Source organism: Ambystoma mexicanum, unplaced genomic scaffold (assembly GCF_040938575.1).
Source record: "Ambystoma mexicanum isolate Mex_15411 unplaced genomic scaffold, UKY_AmexF1_1 Mex_scaf34, whole genome shotgun sequence".
Lineage (NCBI taxonomy): Eukaryota > Metazoa > Chordata > Amphibia > Caudata > Ambystomatidae > Ambystoma > Ambystoma mexicanum.
The window spans coordinates 450975-470945 of NW_027182449.1; the positions used below are offsets into that span (position 1 = coordinate 450975).

The 19971-nt window shown below is 54.2% G+C and overlaps 4 non-coding genes and 2 pseudogenes across 4 annotated transcripts; all 6 read left to right on the plus strand.

Moving 5' to 3' along the window:
* Positions 1 to 1056: 1056 nt before the first annotated feature.
* LOC138559061 (5S ribosomal RNA) lies at positions 1057 to 1175 on the plus strand. The gene has a single exon (XR_011299140.1). It is a non-coding gene; the product is annotated as a 5S ribosomal RNA (ribosomal RNA).
* A 3126-nt stretch (positions 1176 to 4301) lies between these two features.
* LOC138559028 (5S ribosomal RNA) lies at positions 4302 to 4410 on the plus strand (annotated as a pseudogene).
* Positions 4411 to 8513: 4103 nt separating this feature from the next.
* LOC138559072 (5S ribosomal RNA) lies at positions 8514 to 8632 on the plus strand. The gene has a single exon (XR_011299141.1). It is a non-coding gene; the product is annotated as a 5S ribosomal RNA (ribosomal RNA).
* A 3115-nt stretch (positions 8633 to 11747) lies between these two features.
* LOC138559082 (5S ribosomal RNA) lies at positions 11748 to 11866 on the plus strand. Its single transcript, XR_011299142.1, has one exon. It is a non-coding gene; the product is annotated as a 5S ribosomal RNA (ribosomal RNA).
* A 2796-nt stretch (positions 11867 to 14662) lies between these two features.
* LOC138559091 (5S ribosomal RNA) lies at positions 14663 to 14781 on the plus strand. The gene has a single exon (XR_011299151.1). It is a non-coding gene; the product is annotated as a 5S ribosomal RNA (ribosomal RNA).
* Positions 14782 to 17907: 3126 nt separating this feature from the next.
* On the plus strand, positions 17908 to 18016 carry LOC138559029 (5S ribosomal RNA; annotated as a pseudogene).
* Positions 18017 to 19971: the final 1955 nt, after the last annotated feature.

The following is a 19971-nucleotide window of genomic DNA, read 5'->3' on the forward strand; positions in this document are numbered from 1 at the left end:
CCACCAGCCCGAGAAGGTAAGGGCCTCAACCAACATCGCCCTCTGCCTTCCAAAGAGTCGAGGAGACCCCAGCAGGAAAATTGTGTGTGTTTATTTCTTCTTTTTTTAGAGATGCTTTCTATTTTTGTAAGGAACCGACGCCTGGGTGAGTGCTAGTGTGGCTTGAGGTAAATTTACGGGCAGCTTCTTTGCAAACTTTTGCCAAATCAACTTGGGGCAGCACTGGGATAGAGAGTCAGCCTTCCGCTGATGCCTGCCTAGGCGTGGCTGGGCTGGGGGCCTCAGTTGCTGTTACTGGGCCTGCTTCTTTCCTGGACTTGTAGGCCGCCAGCCTGAGAAGGTAAGGCCTCAACCAACATCGCCCTCTGCCTTCCAAAGAGTCGAGGAGACCGCAGCAGGAAAATTGTGTGTGTGTTTATTTCTTCTTTTTTTAGAGGTGCTTTCTATTTTTGTAAGGAACTGACGCCTGGGTGAGTGCTAGTGTGGCTTGAGGTAAATTCACGGGCAGCTTCTTTGCAAACTTTTGCCAAACCAACTTGGGGCAGCAGTGGGGTAGAGAGTCAGCCTTAAGCTGATGCCTGCCTGGGCTGGGCTGGGCTGGGGGCCTCAGCTGCTGTTACTGGGCCTGCTTCTTTCCTGGACTTGTAGGTCACCAGCCCGAGATGGTAAGGGCCTCAACCAACATCACCCTCTGCCTTCCAAAGCGTCGAGGAGCCCCCAGCAGGAAAATTGTGTGTGTGTTTATTTCCATCTTTCTTTCCGAGTTTTTTTTTAAAGTTTTGTAAGGAACGGATGCTTGGGTGAGTGAGTGCAAGTGTGGCTTGGCCTGAATTTACAGACACTTTCTTTGCAAACATGAGTAGGCAAGTGGGTATTTCAAAAGTGGGTGCATGGAGCTGCTCGTTGCTTTTCCAAGCTGGCAGCTGTGGCTCCTGAGCTTGAGGCAAAAAGAAGGGCAGAAGCACACTGCAGAGGACAGCGTTCAGCCTTGCAAGAGGGCAGTGGACGTCGGAGGAGCCGACACAGCACAAGAGGCTCGGAATCGGCGCACTCTTCGCCTACGGCCATACCACCCTGAATGCGCCCGATCTCGTCCGATCTCGGAAGCTAAGCAGGGTCGGGCCTGGTTAGTACTTGGATGGGAGACCGCCTGGGAATACCAGGTGCTGTAGGCATTTTGCTACTCTGTGCCCGATAGGCGGCGTTCGTCTTCTCCGTCTTGAACTACATTTTTCCTCCATTCCGCTTTTAATTTTAACAAACACGGCGCGTGAAAAAGGCACAGGGGCAGACAGCAGCCCTCGCTCCAATGCAGAGCCCCGTCAGAGGCGGACACGTTGTCGCCAAACTAACTTGGAGCAGCAGCAGCAGCAGCAGGAGACTGAAGCCAGGGCAGCAGCTTGCCGCCTCGGGTGGGTGGATGCAGCCAGAAAGGGCCACTCGTGTCCCTGGCAAAGCACCTCCAGCATCTCCCCGTTTTCTCTCCAGTGGACGCGCAAGGCCCCCTACAGCTAGGGGAGGCAAGTGGATGGGCCTCATCTGCATATGTGGGCTCTAGAGGAAGAGTGCACCCTGGGAGACAAGGGGACACCTGGAGCGGGAAGTGCTCACGGGGGAGAAGTGCCTACAAGAGGCAGGAAGGGAGGGAGGCCACATCATGCCTCTCCATAGCCAGGCCTCTGGATGATGGGGCAGAAGCGGCCGTCACCCTAAGCTTCCTAGAAGTCCCAGCTGGGCCCCATGCTACCTAATATCTCGCCTGATCGAGCCTGGTCGAGCACTGGTCGAGCCTTCAGCCAAGGGACACAGGAGCCAAGGGGTCTGGCCTCGAGCCTTCAGCCGAGGGACCCAGGAGCCCAGGGTCTGGCCTCAGTGCTTCCCAAGTCGGCCTTCAGCTGAAGCCTGCCTGGGCTGGGAGCCTCAGCTGCTATTCCTGGGTGTGCTTCTTTCCTGCATGTGAAGGCCACCAGCGGCGAAGGTTGCCCTCCGCCTTCTAAGGAGTCGAGGAGACCGCAGCAGGAAAATTGTGTGTGTGTTTATTTCTTCTTTTTTTAGAGGTGCTTTCTATTTTTGCAAGGAACTGACGCCTGGATGAGTGCTAGTGTGGCTTGAGGTAAATTCACGGGCAGCTTCTTTGCAAACTTTTGCCAAACCAACTTGGGGCAGCAGTGGGGTAGAGAGTCAGCCTTCTGCTGATGCCTGCCTAGGCGTGGCCGGGCTGGGGGCCTCAGCTGCTGTTACTGGGCCTGCTTCTTTCCTGGACTTGTAGGCCACCAGCCGGAGAAAGTAAGGGCCTCAACCAACATCGCCCTCTGCCTTCCAAAGAGTCGAGGAGTCCCCAGCAGGAAAATTGTGTGTGTGTTTATTTCTTCTTTTTTAGAGATGCTTTCTATTTTTGTAAGGAAACGACGCCTGGGTGAGTGCTAGTGTGGCGTGAGCTAAATTTACAGGCATCTTCTTTGCAAACTTTTGCCAAACCAACTTGGAGCAGCAGTGGGGTAGAGAGTCAGCCTTCTGCTGATGCCTGCCTGGGCTGGGCTGGTCTGGGGGCCTCAGCTGCTGTTACTGGGCCTGCTTCTTTCCTGGACTTGTAGGCCACCAGCCCGAGAAGGTAAGGGCCTCAACCAACATCGCCCTCTGCCTTCCAAAGAGTCGAGGTGTCCCCAGCAGGAAAATTGTGTGTGTGTATTTCTTCTTTTTTTAGAGATGCTTTCTATTTTTGTAAGGAACCGACGCCTGGGTGAGTGCTAGTGTGGCTTGAGGTAAATTTACGGGCAGCTTCTTTGCAAACTTTTGCCAAACCAACTTGGGGCAGCACTGGGGTAGAGAGTCAGCCTTCCGCTGATGCCTGCCTAGGCGTGGCTGGGCTGGGGGCCTCAGTTGCTGTTACTGGGCCTGCTTCTTTCCTGGACTTGTAGGCCGCCAGCCTGAGAAGGTAAGGCCTCAACCAACATCGCCCTCTGCCTTCCAAAGAGTCGAGGAGACCGCAGCAGGAAAATTGTGTGTGTGTTTATTTCTTCTTTTTTTAGAGGTGCTTTCTATTTTTGTAAGGAACTGACGCCTGGGTGAGTGCTAGTGTGGCGTGAGTTAAATTTACAGGCATCTTCTTTGCAAACTTTTGCCAAACCAACTTGGGGCAGCAGTGGGGTAGAGAGTCAGCCTTCTGCTGATGCCTGCCGAGGCGTGGCTGGGCTGGGGGCCTCAGCTGCTGTTACTGGGCCTGCTTCTTTCCTGGACTTGTAGGCCACCAGCCGGAGAAAGTAAGGGCCTCAACCAACATCGCCCTCTGCCTTCCAAAGAGTCGAGGAGTCCCCAGCAGGAAAATTGTGTGTGTGTTTATTTCTTCTTTTTTAGAGATGCTTTCTATTTTTGTAAGGAACCGACGCCTGGGTGAGTGCTAGTGTGGCTTGAGGTAAATTTACGGGCAGCTTCTTTGCAAACTTTTGCCAAAACAACTTGGGGCAGCACTGGGGTAGAGAGTCAGCCTTCCGCTGATGCCTGCCTAGGCGTGGCTGGGCTGGGGGCCTCAGTTGCTGTTACTGGGCCTGCTTCTTTCCTGGACTTGTAGGCCGCCAGCCTGAGAAGGTAAGGCCTCAACCAACATCGCCCTCTGCCTTCCAAAGAGTCGAGGAGACCGCAGCAGGAAAATTGTGTGTGTGTTTATTTCTTCTTTTTTTAGAGGTGCTTTCTATTTTTGTAAGGAACTGACGCCTGGGTGAGTGCTAGTGTGGCTTGAGGTAAATTCACGGGCAGCTTCTTTGCAAACTTTTGCCAAACCAACTTGGGGCAGCAGTGGGGTAGAGAGTCAGCCTTAAGCTGATGCCTGCCTGGGCTGGGCTGGGCTGGGGGCCTCAGCTGCTGTTACTGGGCCTGCTTCTTTCCTGGACTTGTAGGTCACCAGCCCGATATGGTAAGGGCCTCAACCAACATCACCCTCTGCCTTCCAAAGCGTCGAGGAGCCCCCAGCAGGAAAATTGTGTGTGTGTTTATTTCCATCTTTCTTTCCGAGTTTTTTTTTAAAGTTTTGTAAGGAACGGATGCTTGGGTGAGTGAGTGCAAGTGTGGCTTGGCCTGAATTTACAGACACTTTCTTTGCAAACATGAGTAGGCAAGTGGGTATTTCAAAAGTGGGTGCATGGAGCTGCTCGTTGCTTTTCCAAGCTGGCAGCTGTGGCTCCTGAGCTTGAGGCAAAAAGAAGGGCAGAAGCACACTGCAGAGGACAGCGTTCAGCCTTGCAAGAGGGCAGTGGACGTCGGAGGAGCCGACACAGCACAAGAGGCTCGGAATCGGCGCACTCTTCGCCTACGGCCATACCACCCTGAATGCGCCCGATCTCGGAAGCTAAGCAGGGTCGGGCCTGGTTAGTACTTGGATGGGAGACCGCCTGGGAATACCAGGTGCTGTAGGCATTTTGCTACTCTGTGCCGATAGGCGGCGTTCGTCTTCTCCGTCTTGAACTACATTTTTCCTCCATTCCGCTTTTAATTTTAACAAACACGGCGCGTGAAAAAGGCACAGGGGCAGACAGCAGCCCTCGCTCCAATGCAGAGCCCCGTCAGAGGCGGACACGTTGTCGCCAAACTAACTTGGAGCAGCAGCAGCAGCAGCAGGAGACTGAAGCCAGGGCAGCAGCTTGCCGCCTCGGGTGGGTGGATGCAGCCAGAAAGGGCCACTCGTGTCCCTGGCAAAGCACCTCCAGCGTCTCCCCGTTTTCTCTCCAGTGGACGCGCAAGGCCCCCTACAGCTAGGGGAGGCAAGTGGATGGGCCTCATCTGCATATGTGGGCTCTAGAGGAAGAGTGCACCCTGGGAGACAAGGGGACACTTGGAGCGGGAAGTGCTCACGGGGGAGAAGTGCCTACAAGAGGCAGGAAGGGAGGGAGGCCACATCGTGCCTCTCCATAGCCAGGCCTCTGGATGATGGGGCAGAAGCGGCCGTCACCCTAAGCTTCCTAGAAGTCCCAGCTGGGCCCCATGCTACCTAATATCTCGCCTGATCGAGCCTGGTCGAGCACTGGTCGAGCCTTCAGCCAAGGGACACAGGAGCCAAGGGGTCTGGCCTCGAGCCTTCAGCCGAGGGACCCAGGAGCCCAGGGTCTGGCCTCAGTGCTTCCCAAGTCGGCCTTCAGCTGAAGCCTGCCTGGGCTGGGAGCCTCAGCTGCTGTTCCTGGGTGTGCTTCTTTCCTGCATGTGAAGGCCACCAGCGGCGAAGGTTGCCCTCCGCCTTCTAAGGAGTCGAGGAGACCGCAGCAGGAAAATTGTGTGTGTGTTTATTTCTTCTTTTTTAGAGGTGCTTTCTATGTTTGCAAGGAACTGACGCCTGGGTGAGTGCTAGTGTGGCTTGAGGTAAATTCACGGGCAGCTTCTTTGCAAACTTTTGCCAAACCAACTTGGGGCAGCAGTGGGGTAGAGAGTCAGCCTTCTGCTGATGCCTGCCTAGGCGTGGCTGGGCTGGGGGCCTCAGCTGCTGTTACTGGGCCTGCTTCTTTCCTGGACTTGTAGGCCACCAGCCGGAGAAAGTAAGGGCCTCAACCAACATCGCCCTCTGCCTTCCAAAGAGTCGAGGAGTCCCCAGCAGGAAAATTGTGTGTGTGTTTATTTCTTCTTTTTTAGAGATGCTTTCTATTTTTGTAAGGAAACGACGGCTGGGGGAGTGCTAGTGTGGCGTGAGCTAAATTTACAGGCATCTTCTTTGCAAACTTTTGCCAAACCAACTTGGAGCAGCAGTGGGGTAGAGAGTCAGCCTTCAGCTGATGCCTGCCTGGGCTGGGCTGGTCTGGGGGCCTCAGCTGCTGTTACTGGGCCTGCTTCTTTCCTGGACTTGTAGGCCACCAGCCCGAGAAGGTAAGGGCCTCAACCAACATCGCCCTCTGCCTTCCAAAGAGTCGAGGAGTCCCCAGCAGGAAAATTGTGTGTGTGTATTTCTTCTTTTTTTAGAGATGCTTTCTATTTTTGTAAGGAACCGACGCCTGGGTGAGTGCTAGTGTGGCTTGAGGTAAATTTACGGGCAGCTTCTTTGCAAACTTTTGCCAAACCAACTTGGGGCAGCACTGGGGTAGAGAGTCAGCCTTCCGCTGATGCCTGCCTAGGCGTGGCTGGGCTGGGGGCCTCAGTTGCTGTTACTGGGCCTGCTTCTTTCCTGGACTTGTAGGCCGCCAGCCTGAGAAGGTAAGGCCTCAACCAACATCGCCCTCTGCCTTCCAAAGAGTCGAGGAGACCGCAGCAGGAAAATTGTGTGTGTGTTTATTTCTTCTTTTTTTAGAGGTGCTTTCTATTTTTGTAAGGAACTGACGCCTGGATGAGTGCTAGTGTGGCTTGAGGTAAATTCACGGGCAGCTTCTTTGCAAACTTTTGCCAAACCAACTTGGGGCAGCAGTGGGGTAGAGAGTCAGCCTTCTGCTGATGCCTGCCTAGGCGTGGCTGGGCTGGGGGCCTCAGCTGCTGTTACTGGGCCTGCTTCTTTCCTGGACTTGTAGGCCACCAGCCGGAGAAAGTAAGGGCCTCAACCAACATCGCCCTCTGCCTTCCAAAGAGTCGAGGAGTCCCCAGCAGGAAAATTGTGTGTGTGTTTATTTCTTCTTTTTTAGAGATGCTTTCTATTTTTGTAAGGAAACGACGCCTGGGTGAGTGCTAGTGTGGCGTGAGCTAAATTTACAGGCATCTTCTTTGCAAACTTTTGCCAAACCAACTTGGAGCAGCAGTGGGGTAGAGAGTCAGCCTTCTGCTGATGCCTGCCTGGGCTGGGCTGGTCTGGGGGCCTGAGCTGCTGTTACTGGGCCTGCTTCTTTCCTGGACTTGTAGGCCACCAGCCCGAGAAGGTAAGGGCCTCAACCAACATCGCCCTCTGCCTTCCAAAGAGTCGAGGTGTCCCCAGCAGGAAAATTGTGTGTGTTTATTTCTTCTTTTTTTAGAGATGCTTTCTATTTTTGTAAGGAACCGACGCCTGGGTGAGTGCTAGTGTGGCTTGAGGTAAATTTACGGGCAGCTTCTTTGCAAACTTTTGCCAAACCAACTTGGGGCAGCACTGGGGTAGAGAGTCAGCCTTCCGCTGATGCCTGCCTAGGCGTGGCTGGGCTGGGGGCCTCAGTTGCTGTTACTGGGCCTGCTTCTTTCCTGGACTTGTAGGCCGCCAGCCTGAGAAGGTAAGGCCTCAACCAACATCGCCCTCTGCCTTCCAAAGAGTCGAGGAGACCGCAGCAGGAAAATTGTGTGTGTGTTTATTTCTTCTTTTTTTAGAGGTGCTTTCTATTTTTGTAAGGAACTGACGCCTGGGTGAGTGCTAGTGTGGCGTGAGTTAAATTTACAGGCATCTTCTTTGCAAACTTTTGCCAAACCAACTTGGGGCAGCAGTGGGGTAGAGAGTCAGCCTTCTGCTGATGCCTGCCTAGGCGTGGCTGGGCTGGGGGCCTCAGCTGCTGTTACTGGGCCTGCTTCTTTCCTGGACTTGTAGGCCACCAGCCGGAGAAAGTAAGGGCCTCAACCAACATCGCCCTCTGCCTTCCAAAGAGTCGAGGAGTCCCCAGCAGGAAAATTGTGTGTGTGTTTATTTCTTCTTTTTTAGAGATGCTTTCTATTTTTGTAAGGAACCGACGCCTGGGTGAGTGCTAGTGTGGCTTGAGGTAAATTTACGGGCAGCTTCTTTGCAAACTTTTGCCAAAACAACTTGGGGCAGCACTGGGGTAGAGAGTCAGCCTTCCGCTGATGCCTGCCTAGGCGTGGCTGGGCTGGGGGCCTCAGTTGCTGTTACTGGGCCTGCTTCTTTCCTGGACTTGTAGGCCGCCAGCCTGAGAAGGTAAGGCCTCAACCAACATCGCCCTCTGCCTTCCAAAGAGTCGAGGAGACAGCAGCAGGAAAATTGTGTGTGTGTTTATTTCTTCTTTTTTTAGAGGTGCTTTCTATTTTTGTAAGGAACTGACGCCTGGGTGAGTGCTAGTGTGGCTTGAGGTAAATTCACGGGCAGCTTCTTTGCAAACTTTTGCCAAACCAACTTGGGGCAGCAGTGGGGTAGAGAGTCAGCCTTAAGCTGATGCCTGCCTGGGCTGGGCTGGGCTGGGCTGGGGGCCTCAGCTGCTGTTACTGGGCCTGCTTCTTTCCTGGACTTGTAGGTCACCAGCCCGATATGGTAAGGGCCTCAACCAACATCACCCTCTGCCTTCCAAAGCGTCGAGGAGCCCCCAGCAGGAAAATTGTGTGTGTGTTTATTTCCATCTTTCTTTCCGAGTTTTTTTTAAAAGTTTTGTAAGGAACGGATGCTTGGGTGAGTGAGTGCAAGTGTGGCTTGGCCTGAATTTACAGACACTTTCTTTGCAAACATGAGTAGGCAAGTGGGTATTTCAAAAGTGGGTGCATGGAGCTGCTCGTTGCTTTTCCAAGCTGGCAGCTGTGGCTCCTGAGCTTGAGGCAAAAAGAAGGGCAGAAGCACACTGCAGAGGACAGCGTTCAGCCTTGCAAGAGGGCAGTGGACGTCGGAGGAGCCGACACAGCACAAGAGGCTCGGAATCGGCGCACTCTTCGCCTACGGCCATACCACCCTGAATGCGCCCGATCTCGTCCGATCTCGGAAGCTAAGCAGGGTCGGGCCTGGTTAGTACTTGGATGGGAGACCGCCTGGGAATACCAGGTGCTGTAGGCATTTTGCTACTCTGTGCCCGATAGGCGGCGTTCGTCTTCTCCGTCTTGAACTACATTTTTCCTCCATTCCGCTTTTAATTTTAACAAACACGGCGCGTGAAAAAGGCACAGGGGCAGACAGCAGCCCTCGCTCCAATGCAGAGCCCCGTCAGAGGCGGACACGTTGTCGCCAAACTAACTTGGAGCAGCAGCAGCAGCAGCAGGAGACTGAAGCCAGGGCAGCAGCTTGCCGCCTCGGGTGGGTGGATGCAGCCAGAAAGGGCCACTCGTGTCCCTGGCAAAGCACCTCCAGCGTCTCCCCGTTTTCTCTCCAGTGGACGCGCAAGGCCCCCTACAGCTAGGGGAGGCAAGTGGATGGGCCTCATCTGCATATGTGGGCTCTAGAGGAAGAGTGCACCCTGGGAGACAAGGGGACACCTGGAGCGGGAAGTGCTCACGGGGGAGAAGTGCCTACAAGAGGCAGGAAGGGAGGGAGGCCACATCATGCCTCTCCATAGCCAGGCCTCTGGATGATGGGGCAGAAGCGGCCGTCACCCTAAGCTTCCTAGAAGTCCCAGCTGGGCCCCATGCTACCTAATATCTCGCCTGATCGAGCCTGGTCGAGCCTTCAGCCAAGGGACACAGGAGCCAAGGGGTCTGGCCTCGAGCCTTCAGCCGAGGGACCCAGGAGCCCAGGGTCTGGCCTCAGTGCTTCCCAAGTCGGCCTTCAGCTGAAGCCTGCCTGGGCTGGGAGCCTCAGCTGCTGTTCCTGGGTGTGCTTCTTTCCTGCATGTGAAGGCCACCAGCGGCGAAGGTTGCCCTCCGCCTTCTAAGGAGTCGAGGAGACCGCAGCAGGAAAATTGTGTGTGTGTTTATTTCTTCTTTTTTTAGAGGTGCTTTCTATTTTTGCAAGGAACTGACGCCTGGATGAGTGCTAGTGTGGCTTGAGGTAAATTCACGGGCAGCTTCTTTGCAAACTTTTGCCAAACCAACTTGGGGCAGCAGTGGGGTAGAGAGTCAGCCTTCCGCTGATGCCTGCCTAGGCGTGGCTGGGCTGGGGGCCTCAGCTGCTGTTACTGGGCCTGCTTCTTTCCTGGACTTGTAGGCCACCAGCCGGAGAAAGTAAGGGCCTCAACCAACATCGCCCTCTGCCTTCCAAAGAGTCGAGGAGTCCCCAGCAGGAAAATTGTGTGTGTGTTTATTTCTTCTTTTTTAGAGATGCTTTCTATTTTTGTAAGGAAACGACGCCTGGGTGAGTGCTAGTGTGGCGTGAGCTAAATTTACAGGCATCTTCTTTGCAAACTTTTGCCAAACCAACTTGGAGCAGCAGTGGGGTAGAGAGTCAGCCTTCTGCTGATGCCTGCCTGGGCTGGGCTGGTCTGGGGGCCTCAGCTGCTGTTACTGGGCCTGCTTCTTTCCTGGACTTGTAGGCCACCAGCCCGAGAAGGTAAGGGCCTCAACCAACATCGCCCTCTGCCTTCCAAAGAGTCGAGGTGTCCCCAGCAGGAAAATTGTGTGTGTGTATTTCTTCTTTTTTTAGAGATGCTTTCTATTTTTGTAAGGAACCGACGCCTGGGTGAGTGCTAGTGTGGCTTGAGGTAAATTTACGGGCAGCTTCTTTGCAAACTTTTGCCAAACCAACTTGGGGCAGCACTGGGGTAGAGAGTCAGCCTTCCGCTGATGCCTGCCTAGGCGTGGCTGGGCTGGGGGCCTCAGTTGCTGTTACTGGGCCTGCTTCTTTCCTGGACTTGTAGGCCGCCAGCCTGAGAAGGTAAGGCCTCAACCAACATCGCCCTCTGCCTTCCAAAGAGTCGAGGAGACCGCAGCAGGAAAATTGTGTGTGTGTTTATTTCTTCTTTTTTTAGAGGTGCTTTCTATTTTTGTAAGGAACTGACGCCTGGGTGAGTGCTAGTGTGGCGTGAGTTAAATTTACAGGCATCTTCTTTGCAAACTTTTGCCAAACCAACTTGGGGCAGCAGTGGGGTAGAGAGTCAGCCTTCTGCTGATGCCTGCCTAGGCGTGGCTGGGCTGGGGGCCTCAGCTGCTGTTACTGGGCCTGCTTCTTTCCTGGACTTGTAGGCCACCAGCCGGAGAAAGTAAGGGCCTCAACCAACATCGCCCTCTGCCTTCCAAAGAGTCGAGGAGTCCCCAGCAGGAAAATTGTGTGTGTGTTTATTTCTTCTTTTTTAGAGATGCTTTCTATTTTTGTAAGGAACCGACGCCTGGGTGAGTGCTAGTGTGGCTTGAGGTAAATTTACGGGCAGCTTCTTTGCAAACTTTTGCCAAAACAACTTGGGGCAGCACTGGGGTAGAGAGTCAGCCTTCCGCTGATGCCTGCCTAGGCGTGGCTGGGCTGGGGGCCTCAGTTGCTGTTACTGGGCCTGCTTCTTTCCTGGACTTGTAGGCCGCCAGCCTGAGAAGGTAAGGCCTCAACCAACATCGCCCTCTGCCTTCCAAAGAGTCGAGGAGACAGCAGCAGGAAAATTGTGTGTGTGTTTATTTCTTCTTTTTTTAGAGGTGCTTTCTATTTTTGTAAGGAACTGACGCCTGGGTGAGTGCTAGTGTGGCTTGAGGTAAATTCACGGGCAGCTTCTTTGCAAACTTTTGCCAAACCAACTTGGGGCAGCAGTGGGGTAGAGAGTCAGCCTTAAGCTGATGCCTGCCTGGGCTGGGCTGGGCTGGGGGCCTCAGCTGCTGTTACTGGGCCTGCTTCTTTCCTGGACTTGTAGGTCACCAGCCCGATATGGTAAGGGCCTCAACCAACATCACCCTCTGCCTTCCAAAGCGTCGAGGAGCCCCCAGCAGGAAAATTGTGTGTGTGTTTATTTCCATCTTTCTTTCCGAGTTTTTTTTAAAAGTTTTGTAAGGAACGGATGCTTGGGTGAGTGAGTGCAAGTGTGGCTTGGCCTGAATTTACAGACACTTTCTTTGCAAACATGAGTAGGCAAGTGGGTATTTCAAAAGTGGGTGCATGGAGCTGCTCGTTGCTTTTCCAAGCTGGCAGCTGTGGCTCCTGAGCTTGAGGCAAAAAGAAGGGCAGAAGCACACTGCAGAGGACAGCGTTCAGCCTTGCAAGAGGGCAGTGGACGTCGGAGGAGCCGACACAGCACAAGAGGCTCGGAATCGGCGCACTCTTCGCCTACGGCCATACCACCCTGAATGCGCCCGATCTCGTCCGATCTCGGAAGCTAAGCAGGGTCGGGCCTGGTTAGTACTTGGATGGGAGACCGCCTGGGAATACCAGGTGCTGTAGGCATTTTGCTACTCTGTGCCCGATAGGCGGCGTTCGTCTTCTCCGTCTTGAACTACATTTTTCCTCCATTCCGCTTTTAATTTTAACAAACACGGCGCGTGAAAAAGGCACAGGGGCAGACAGCAGCCCTCGCTCCAATGCAGAGCCCCGTCAGAGGCGGACACGTTGTCGCCAAACTAACTTGGAGCAGCAGCAGCAGCAGCAGGAGACTGAAGCCAGGGCAGCAGCTTGCCGCCTCGGGTGGGTGGATGCAGCCAGAAAGGGCCACTCGTGTCCCTGGCAAAGCACCTCCAGCGTCTCCCCGTTTTCTCTCCAGTGGACGCGCAAGGCCCCCTACAGCTAGGGGAGGCAAGTGGATGGGCCTCATCTGCATATGTGGGCTCTAGAGGAAGAGTGCACCCTGGGAGACAAGGGGACACCTGGAGCGGGAAGTGCTCACGGGGGAGAAGTGCCTACAAGAGGCAGGAAGGGAGGGAGGCCACATCATGCCTCTCCATAGCCAGGCCTCTGGATGATGGGGCAGAAGCGGCCGTCACCCTAAGCTTCCTAGAAGTCCCAGCTGGGCCCCATGCTACCTAATATCTCGCCTGATCGAGCCTGGTCGAGCACTGGTCGAGCCTTCAGCCAAGGGACACAGGAGCCAAGGGGTCTGGCCTCGAGCCTTCAACCGAGGGACCCAGGAGCCCAGGGTCTGGCCTCAGTGCTTCCCAAGTCGGCCTTCAGCTGAAGCCTGCCTGGGCTGGGAGCCTCAGCTGCTGTTCCTGGGTGTGCTTCTTTCCTGCATGTGAAGGCCACCAGCGGCGAAGGTTGCCCTCCGCCTTCCAAGGAGTCGAGGGGATAGAAGCAGGAAAATTGTGTGTGTGTTTATTTCTTCTTTTTTAGAGATTCTTTCTATTTTTGTAAGGAACTGACGCCTGGGTGAGTGCTAGTGTGGCTTGAGGTGAATTTACGGGCAGCTTCTTTGCAAACTTTTGCCAAACCAACTTGGAGCAGCACTGGGGTAGAGAGTCAGCCTTCCGCTGATGCCTGCCTAGGCGTGGCTGGGCTGGGGGCCTCAGCTGCTGTTACTGGGCCTGCTTCTTTCCTGGTCTTGTAGGCCGCCAGCCAGAGAAGGTAAGGGCTTCAACCAACATCGCCCTCTGCCTTCCAAAGAGTCGAGGAGACCGCAGCAGGAAAATTGTGTGTGTGTTTATTTCTTCTTTTTTTAGAGGTGCTTTCTATTTTTGTAAGGAACTGACGCCTGGGTGAGTGCTAGTGTGGCGTGAGTTAAATTTACAGGCATCTTCTTTGCAAACTTTTGCTAAACCAACTTGGGGCAGCAGTGGGGTAGAGAGTCAGCCTTCTGCTGATGCCTGCCTAGGCGTGGCTGGGGGCCTCAGCTGCTGTTACTGGGCCTGCTTCTTTCCTGGACTTGTAGGCCACCAGCCGGAGAAAGTAAGGGCCTCAACCAACATCGCCCTCTGCCTTCCAAAGAGTCGAGGAGTCCCCAGCAGGAAAATTGTGTGTGTGTTTATTTCTTCTTTTTTAGAGATGCTTTCTATTTTTGTAAGGAACCGACGCCTGGGTGAGTGCTAGTGTGGCGTGAGCTAAATTTACAGGCATCTTCTTTGCAAACTTTTGCCAAACCAACTTGGAGCAGCAGTGGGGTAGAGAGTCAGCCTTCAGCTGATGCCTGCCTGGGCTGGGCTGGTCTGGGGGCCTCAGCTGCTGTTACTGGGCCTGCTTCTTTCCTGGACTTGTAGGCCACCAGCCCGAGAAGGTAAGGGCCTCAACCAACATCGCCCTCTGCCTTCCAAAGAGTCGAGGAGACCCCAGCAGGAAAATTGTGTGTGTTTATTTCTTCTTTTTTTAGAGATGCTTTCTATTTTTGTAAGGAACCGACGCCTGGGTGAGTGCTAGTGTGGCTTGAGGTAAATTTACGGGCAGCTTCTTTGCAAACTTTTGCCAAATCAACTTGGGGCAGCACTGGGATAGAGAGTCAGCCTTCCGCTGATGCCTGCCTAGGCGTGGCTGGGCTGGGGGCCTCAGTTGCTGTTACTGGGCCTGCTTCTTTCCTGGACTTGTAGGCCGCCAGCCTGAGAAGGTAAGGCCTCAACCAACATCGCCCTCTGCCTTCCAAAGAGTCGAGGAGACCGCAGCAGGAAAATTGTGTGTGTGTTTATTTCTTCTTTTTTTAGAGGTGCTTTCTATTTTTGTAAGGAACTGACGCCTGGGTGAGTGCTAGTGTGGCTTGAGGTAAATTCACGGGCAGCTTCTTTGCAAACTTTTGCCAAACCAACTTGGGGCAGCAGTGGGGTAGAGAGTCAGCCTTAAGCTGATGCCTGCCTGGGCTGGGCTGGGCTGGGGGCCTCAGCTGCTGTTACTGGGCCTGCTTCTTTCCTGGACTTGTAGGTCACCAGCCCGAGATGGTAAGGGCCTCAACCAACATCACCCTCTGCCTTCCAAAGCGTCGAGGAGCCCCCAGCAGGAAAATTGTGTGTGTGTTTATTTCCATCTTTCTTTCCGAGTTTTTTTTTAAAGTTTTGTAAGGAACGGATGCTTGGGTGAGTGAGTGCAAGTGTGGCTTGGCCTGAATTTACAGACACTTTCTTTGCAAACATGAGTAGGCAAGTGGGTATTTCAAAAGTGGGTGCATGGAGCTGCTCGTTGCTTTTCCAAGCTGGCAGCTGTGGCTCCTGAGCTTGAGGCAAAAAGAAGGGCAGAAGCACACTGCAGAGGACAGCGTTCAGCCTTGCAAGAGGGCAGTGGACGTCGGAGGAGCCGACACAGCACAAGAGGCTCGGAATCGGCGCACTCTTCGCCTACGGCCATACCACCCTGAATGCGCCCGATCTCGTCCGATCTCGGAAGCTAAGCAGGGTCGGGCCTGGTTAGTACTTGGATGGGAGACCGCCTGGGAATACCAGGTGCTGTAGGCATTTTGCTACTCTGTGCCCGATAGGCGGCGTTCGTCTTCTCCGTCTTGAACTACATTTTTCCTCCATTCCGCTTTTAATTTTAACAAACACGGCGCGTGAAAAAGGCACAGGGGCAGACAGCAGCCCTCGCTCCAATGCAGAGCCCCGTCAGAGGCGGACACGTTGTCGCCAAACTAACTTGGAGCAGCAGCAGCAGCAGCAGGAGACTGAAGCCAGGGCAGCAGCTTGCCGCCTCGGGTGGGTGGATGCAGCCAGAAAGGGCCACTCGTGTCCCTGGCAAAGCACCTCCAGCATCTCCCCGTTTTCTCTCCAGTGGACGCGCAAGGCCCCCTACAGCTAGGGGAGGCAAGTGGATGGGCCTCATCTGCATATGTGGGCTCTAGAGGAAGAGTGCACCCTGGGAGACAAGGGGACACCTGGAGCGGGAAGTGCTCACGGGGGAGAAGTGCCTACAAGAGGCAGGAAGGGAGGGAGGCCACATCATGCCTCTCCATAGCCAGGCCTCTGGATGATGGGGCAGAAGCGGCCGTCACCCTAAGCTTCCTAGAAGTCCCAGCTGGGCCCCATGCTACCTAATATCTCGCCTGATCGAGCCTGGTCGAGCACTGGTCGAGCCTTCAGCCAAGGGACACAGGAGCCAAGGGGTCTGGCCTCGAGCCTTCAGCCGAGGGACCCAGGAGCCCAGGGTCTGGCCTCAGTGCTTCCCAAGTCGGCCTTCAGCTGAAGCCTGCCTGGGCTGGGAGCCTCAGCTGCTATTCCTGGGTGTGCTTCTTTCCTGCATGTGAAGGCCACCAGCGGCGAAGGTTGCCCTCCGCCTTCTAAGGAGTCGAGGAGACCGCAGCAGGAAAATTGTGTGTGTGTTTATTTCTTCTTTTTTTAGAGGTGCTTTCTATTTTTGCAAGGAACTGACGCCTGGATGAGTGCTAGTGTGGCTTGAGGTAAATTCACGGGCAGCTTCTTTGCAAACTTTTGCCAAACCAACTTGGGGCAGCAGTGGGGTAGAGAGTCAGCCTTCTGCTGATGCCTGCCTAGGCGTGGCCGGGCTGGGGGCCTCAGCTGCTGTTACTGGGCCTGCTTCTTTCCTGGACTTGTAGGCCACCAGCCGGAGAAAGTAAGGGCCTCAACCAACATCGCCCTCTGCCTTCCAAAGAGTCGAGGAGTCCCCAGCAGGAAAATTGTGTGTGTGTTTATTTCTTCTTTTTTAGAGATGCTTTCTATTTTTGTAAGGAAACGACGCCTGGGTGAGTGCTAGTGTGGCGTGAGCTAAATTTACAGGCATCTTCTTTGCAAACTTTTGCCAAACCAACTTGGAGCAGCAGTGGGGTAGAGAGTCAGCCTTCTGCTGATGCCTGCCTGGGCTGGGCTGGTCTGGGGGCCTCAGCTGCTGTTACTGGGCCTGCTTCTTTCCTGGACTTGTAGGCCACCAGCCCGAGAAGGTAAGGGCCTCAACCAACATCGCCCTCTGCCTTCCAAAGAGTCGAGGTGTCCCCAGCAGGAAAATTGTGTGTGTGTATTTCTTCTTTTTTTAGAGATGCTTTCTATTTTTGTAAGGAACCGACGCCTGGGTGAGTGCTAGTGTGGCTTGAGGTAAATTTACGGGCAGCTTCTTTGCAAACTTTTGCCAAACCAACTTGGGGCAGCACTGGGGTAGAGAGTCAGCCTTCCGCTGATGCCTGCCTAGGCGTGGCTGGGCTGGGGGCCTCAGTTGCTGTTACTGGGCCTGCTTCTTTCCTGGACTTGTAGGCCGCCAGCCTGAGAAGGTAAGGCCTCAACCAACATCGCCCTCTGCCTTCCAAAGAGTCGAGGAGACCGCAGCAGGAAAATTGTGTGTGTGTTTATTTCTTCTTTTTTTAGAGGTGCTTTCTATTTTTGTAAGGAACTGACGCCTGGGTGAGTGCTAGTGTGGCGTGAGTTAAATTTACAGGCATCTTCTTTGCAAACTTTTGCCAAACCAACTTGGGGCAGCAGTGGGGTAGAGAGTCAGCCTTCTGCTGATGCCTGCCGAGGCGTGGCTGGGCTGGGGGCCTCAGCTGCTGTTACTGGGCCTGCTTCTTTCCTGGACTTGTAGGCCACCAGCCGGAGAAAGTAAGGGCCTCAACCAACATCGCCCTCTGCCTTCCAAAGAGTCGAGGAGTCCCCAGCAGGAAAATTGTGTGTGTGTTTATTTCTTCTTTTTTAGAGATGCTTTCTATTTTTGTAAGGAACCGACGCCTGGGTGAGTGCTAGTGTGGCTTGAGGTAAATTTACGGGCAGCTTCTTTGCAAACTTTTGCCAAAACAACTTGGGGCAGCACTGGGGTAGAGAGTCAGCCTTCCGCTGATGCCTGCCTAGGCGTGGCTGGGCTGGGGGCCTCAGTTGCTGTTACTGGGCCTGCTTCTTTCCTGGACTTGTAGGCCGCCAGCCTGAGAAGGTAAGGCCTCAACCAACATCGCCCTCTGCCTTCCAAAGAGTCGAGGAGACCGCAGCAGGAAAATTGTGTGTGTGTTTATTTCTTCTTTTTTTAGAGGTGCTTTCTATTTTTGTAAGGAACTGACGCCTGGGTGAGTGCTAGTGTGGCTTGAGGTAAATTCACGGGCAGCTTCTTTGCAAACTTTTGCCAAACCAACTTGGGGCAGCAGTGGGGTAGAGAGTCAGCCTTAAGCTGATGCCTGCCTGGGCTGGGCTGGGCTGGGGGCCTCAGCTGCTGTTACTGGGCCTGCTTCTTTCCTGGACTTGTAGGTCACCAGCCCGATATGGTAAGGGCCTCAACCAACATCACCCTCTGCCTTCCAAAGCGTCGAGGAGCCCCCAGCAGGAAAATTGTGTGTGTGTTTATTTCCATCTTTCTTTCCGAGTTTTTTTTTAAAGTTTTGTAAGGAACGGATGCTTGGGTGAGTGAGTGCAAGTGTGGCTTGGCCTGAATTTACAGACACTTTCTTTGCAAACATGAGTAGGCAAGTGGGTATTTCAAAAGTGGGTGCATGGAGCTGCTCGTTGCTTTTCCAAGCTGGCAGCTGTGGCTCCTGAGCTTGAGGCAAAAAGAAGGGCAGAAGCACACTGCAGAGGACAGCGTTCAGCCTTGCAAGAGGGCAGTGGACGTCGGAGGAGCCGACACAGCACAAGAGGCTCGGAATCGGCGCACTCTTCGCCTACGGCCATACCACCCTGAATGCGCCCGATCTCGGAAGCTAAGCAGGGTCGGGCCTGGTTAGTACTTGGATGGGAGACCGCCTGGGAATACCAGGTGCTGTAGGCATTTTGCTACTCTGTGCCGATAGGCGGCGTTCGTCTTCTCCGTCTTGAACTACATTTTTCCTCCATTCCGCTTTTAATTTTAACAAACACGGCGCGTGAAAAAGGCACAGGGGCAGACAGCAGCCCTCGCTCCAATGCAGAGCCCCGTCAGAGGCGGACACGTTGTCGCCAAACTAACTTGGAGCAGCAGCAGCAGCAGCAGGAGACTGAAGCCAGGGCAGCAGCTTGCCGCCTCGGGTGGGTGGATGCAGCCAGAAAGGGCCACTCGTGTCCCTGGCAAAGCACCTCCAGCGTCTCCCCGTTTTCTCTCCAGTGGACGCGCAAGGCCCCCTACAGCTAGGGGAGGCAAGTGGATGGGCCTCATCTGCATATGTGGGCTCTAGAGGAAGAGTGCACCCTGGGAGACAAGGGGACACTTGGAGCGGGAAGTGCTCACGGGGGAGAAGTGCCTACAAGAGGCAGGAAGGGAGGGAGGCCACATCATGCCTCTCCATAGCCAGGCCTCTGGATGATGGGGCAGAAGCGGCCGTCACCCTAAGCTTCCTAGAAGTCCCAGCTGGGCCCCATGCTACCTAATATCTCGCCTGATCGAGCCTGGTCGAGCACTGGTCGAGCCTTCAGCCAAGGGACACAGGAGCCAAGGGGTCTGGCCTCGAGCCTTCAGCCGAGGGACCCAGGAGCCCAGGGTCTGGCCTCAGTGCTTCCCAAGTCGGCCTTCAGCTGAAGCCTGCCTGGGCTGGGAGCCTCAGCTGCTGTTCCTGGGTGTGCTTCTTTCCTGCATGTGAAGGCCACCAGCGGCGAAGGTTGCCCTCCGCCTTCTAAGGAGTCGAGGAGACCGCAGCAGGAAAATTGTGTGTGTGTTTATTTCTTCTTTTTTAGAGGTGCTTTCTATGTTTGCAAGGAACTGACGCCTGGGTGAGTGCTAGTGTGGCTTGAGGTAAATTCACGGGCAGCTTCTTTGCAAACTTTTGCCAAACCAACTTGGGGCAGCAGTGGGGTAGAGAGTCAGCCTTCTGCTGATGCCTGCCTAGGCGTGGCTGGGCTGGGGGCCTCAGCTGCTGTTACTGGGCCTGCTTCTTTCCTGGACTTGTAGGCCACCAGCCGGAGAAAGTAAGGGCCTCAACCAACATCGCCCTCTGCCTTCCAAAGAGTCGAGGAGTCCCCAGCAGGAAAATTGTGTGTGTGTTTATTTCTTCTTTTTTAGAGATGCTTTCTATTTTTGTAAGGAAACGACGGCTGGGGGAGTGCTAGTGTGGCGTGAGCTAAATTTACAGGCATCTTCTTTGCAAACTTTTGCCAAACCAACTTGGAGCAGCAGTGGGGTAGAGAGTCAGCCTTCAGCTGATGCCTGCCTGGGCTGGGCTGGTCTGGGGGCCTCAGCTGCTGTTACTGGGCCTGCTTCTTTCCTGGACTTGTAGGCCACCAGCCCGAGAAGGTAAGGGCCTCAACCAACATCGCCCTCTGCCTTCCAAAGAGTCGAGGAGTCCCCAGCAGGAAAATTGTGTGTGTGTATTTCTTCTTTTTTTAGAGATGCTTTCTATTTTTGTAAGGAACCGACGCCTGGGTGAGTGCTAGTGTGGCTTGAGGTAAATTTACGGGCAGCTTCTTTGCAAACTTTTGCCAAACCAACTTGGGGCAGCACTGGGGTAGAGAGTCAGCCTTCCGCTGATGCCTGCCTAGGCGTGGCTGGGCTGGGGGCCTCAGTTGCTGTTACTGGGCCTGCTTCTTTCCTGGACTTGTAGGCCGCCAGCCTGAGAAGGTAAGGCCTCAACCAACATCGCCCTCTGCCTTCCAAAGAGTCGAGGAGACCGCAGCAGGAAAATTGTGTGTGTGTTTATTTCTTCTTTTTTTAGAGGTGCTTTCTATTTTTGTAAGGAACTGACGCCTGGATGAGTGCTAGTGTGGCTTGAGGTAAATTCACGGGCAGCTTCTTTGCAAACTTTTGCCAAACCAACT